The following is a 3,328-nucleotide window of genomic DNA, read 5'->3' on the forward strand; positions in this document are numbered from 1 at the left end:
GTCCAATGGAATCTCTATGGTCTCATTTTGAGCCTCAGATTCCCGTGGTTCCTCATTGGGGAACTCAGAGGAGGTTGGTGCACGCCCATTGAGGTCTTCCTCAGTGGCGTCCACTTCCTCTCTTTCCTCTCCAAATTCGGCCATGTTGATGGCCTTGCACTCTCCTTTTGGATTTTCTTCTGTATTGCTTGGAAGAGTACTTGGAGGGAGTTTAGTAATTTTCTTACTCAGCTGTCCCACTTGTGCCTCCAAATTCCTAATGGAGGACCTTGTTTCAGTCATGAAACTTTGAGTGGTTTTGATTAGATCAGAGACCATGGTTGCTAAGTCAGAGGGGTTCTGCTTAGAATTCTCTGTCTGTTGCTGAGAAGATGATGGAAAAGGTTTGCTTATTGCTAAACCTGTTTCTTCCACCATTATTGTTGTTGAAACCTTGTTGAGGTCTCTGTTGATCCTTCCATGAGAAATTTGGGTGATTTCTCCATGAAGAATTATAAGTGTTTCCATAGGGTTCTCCTAGGTAATCACCTCTTCCATTGAAGGGTTCTCAGGATCATAAGCTTCTCCTTCAGATGAAGCATCCTTAGTACTGCTTGGTGCATTTTGCATTCCAAACAAACTTTGAGAAATCAAATTGACTTGTTGAGTCAATATTTTATTCTGAGCCAATATGGCATTCAGAGCATCAATCTCAAGAACTCCTTTCTTCTGATTTGTCCCATTGTTCACAGGATTTCTTTCAGAAGTGTACATGAATTGGTTATTTGCAACCATTTCAATTAGTTCTTGAGCTTCTGTAGGCGTCTTCTTCAGATGAAGAGATCCTCCAGCTGAGCTATCCAAGGACATCTTGGATAGTTCAGAGAGACCATCATAGAAAATACCTATGATGCTCCATTCAGAAAGCATGTCTGAAGGACATTTTCTGATCAATTGTTTGTATCTTTCCCAAGCTTCATAGAGGGACTCACCATCCTTCTGTCTGAAGGTTTGGACTTCCACTCTAAGCTTACTCAATTTTTGAGGTGGAAAGAACTTTGCCAAGAAGGCATTGACTAGCTTTTCTCAAGAGTCCAGGCTTTCTTTAGGTTGTGAGTCCAACCATATTCTAGCTCTGTCTCTTACAGCAAAAGGGAATAGCATCAGTCTGTAGACCTCAGGGTCAACCCCATTAGTCTTGACTGTGTCACAGATTTGCAAGAACTCAGCTAAAAACTGATGAGGATCTTCCAATGGAAGTCCATGGAACTTGCAATTCTGTTGCATTAGAGAAACTAACTGAGGCTTAAGCTCAAAGTTGTTTGCTCCAATGGCAGGGATAGAGATGCTTCTCCCATAGAAGTCGGGAGTAGGTGCAGTAAAGTCACCCAGCACCTTCCTTGCATTGTTGGCATTGTTGTTGTTTTCGGCTGCCATGGGTTCTTCTTCTTTGAAGAATTCGGTCAGGTCCTCAACAGAGAATTGTGCCTTAGCTTCTCTTAGCTTTCGCTTCAAGGTCCTTTCAGGTTCAGGGTCAGCTTCAACAAGAATGCCTTTGTCTCTGCTCCTGCTCATATGAAAGAGAAGAGAACAAGAAAACGTGAAATCCTCTATGTCACAGTATAGAGAGTCCTTGAGGTGTCAGAGGAAAAGAAAAATAGAAGAAAGAAGAAGGAGAAGAATTCGAACTTTAATTAGATGGAGTTCGAATTGTGCATTAAGAAGGAGTGATACTCCATAAATAGAAGGATGTGAGAAGGAGGGAAGAGAATTTTCGAAAATTAATTAAAAAGATGTCAAAAACATTTTGATAATTTTCGAAAATTCAAAGTGGAAAAGAAATCAAGTGATTTTTGAAAAAGATTTTGAAATTAGAAATTAAAAAGATTTGATTGAAAACTTATTTTGAAAAAGATGTGGTTAAGAAGATATGATTGGTTTTTTAAAAAAAAGTGTGATTGAGAAGATATGATTTGAAAAACATTTTAAAAAGATTTGATTTGAAATCAATTTTAAAAGATATGTTTTGAAAACAATTTTTAAAAGATTTGATTTTGAAAATTAATGACTTGCCTAACAAGAAAAGATATGATTCAAACATTAAACCTTCCTCAACAGAAAAGGCAACATACTTGAAATGTTCAATCAAATCATTAATTGTTAGTAAGTATCTTTGAAAAAGGAAAGAAATTGATTTTGAAAACATTTGATTGAAAAGATATGATTTGAAAAAGATTTGATTTTGAAAAACTTTGAAAACTTGAAAAAAAAATTGATTTGAAAAACAAAATCTTCCCCCTTTGCCATCCTGGCGTTAAACGCCCAGAATGGTATCCATTCTGGCGTTTAACGCCCAAAATGCTACCTTTTTGGGCGTTAAACGCCCAACCAGGTACCCTGACTGGCGTTTAAACGCCAGTCTATCCTTCTTCACTGGGCGTTTTGTACGCCCAGCTTTTTCTGTATAATTCCTCTGCAGTATGTTTTGAATCTTCAATTCTTTGTATTATTGACTTGAAAAGACACAAATTAAAAATATTTTTGGATTTTCAATAATCAAAATGCAACAAGAATCAAATAACAATGCATGCAAGACACCAAACTTAGCAGTTTGTATACTACTGACACTATATGAGACACATAAACACTCAAGTCAAAAGAATTCAAAGATCAGAGTAAGAAATCATCAAGAATTACTTGAAGATCCTTAAGACACATGAATGAATGTATGCAATTGACACCAAACTTAAGATGAGACACTAGACTCAAGCAAGAAACATCAAATATTTTTGGTTTTTATGATTTTGTGAATTTTTTTTTGTGATTTTCGAAAATTAAGTGGAAAAAGATATCAAAATTCTTAATGAGAATTCCAGGAATCAGTGCAATGCTAGTCTAAGACTCCGGTCCAGGAATTAGACATGGCTTCACAGCCAGCCAAGCTTTCAAAGAAAGCTTCGGTCCAAAACACTAGACATGGCCAAAGGCCAGCCAAGCCTTAGCAGATCACTGCTCCAAAAGCAAGATTGATAAAAAATCAACAAGCTTCTGTGATGATAAGTTGAAACCTCGGTCCAATGAGATTAGACATGGCTTCTCAGCCAGCCAGATTTCAACAAATCATCATGAAACTCTAGAGTTCATCTTCAAGAATTTCGAAAAAAATAAATACCTAATCTAAGCAACAAGATGAACCGTCAGTTGTCCATACACAAACAATCCCCGACAACGGCGCCAAAAACTTGGTGCACGAAATTGTGATCAATACTTTTTAATACACAAAACAATCCCCGGTAATGGCTCCAAAGACTTGGTGCTCAATACCATGGCATACACACAACTTCGCACA

General features: G+C 37.5%; 1 non-coding gene across 1 annotated transcript; it reads left to right on the top strand.

Annotated features, from left to right (window-relative positions):
* Nucleotides 1-903: 903 nt before the first annotated feature.
* On the top strand, nt 904-1,011 carry LOC130943218 (small nucleolar RNA R71). Its single transcript, XR_009071746.1, has one exon. It is a non-coding gene; the product is annotated as a small nucleolar RNA R71 (small nucleolar RNA).
* Nucleotides 1,012-3,328: the final 2,317 nt, after the last annotated feature.

This window comes from Arachis stenosperma, chromosome 7, assembly GCF_014773155.1.
Source record: "Arachis stenosperma cultivar V10309 chromosome 7, arast.V10309.gnm1.PFL2, whole genome shotgun sequence".
Taxonomy (NCBI): domain Eukaryota; kingdom Viridiplantae; phylum Streptophyta; class Magnoliopsida; order Fabales; family Fabaceae; genus Arachis; species Arachis stenosperma.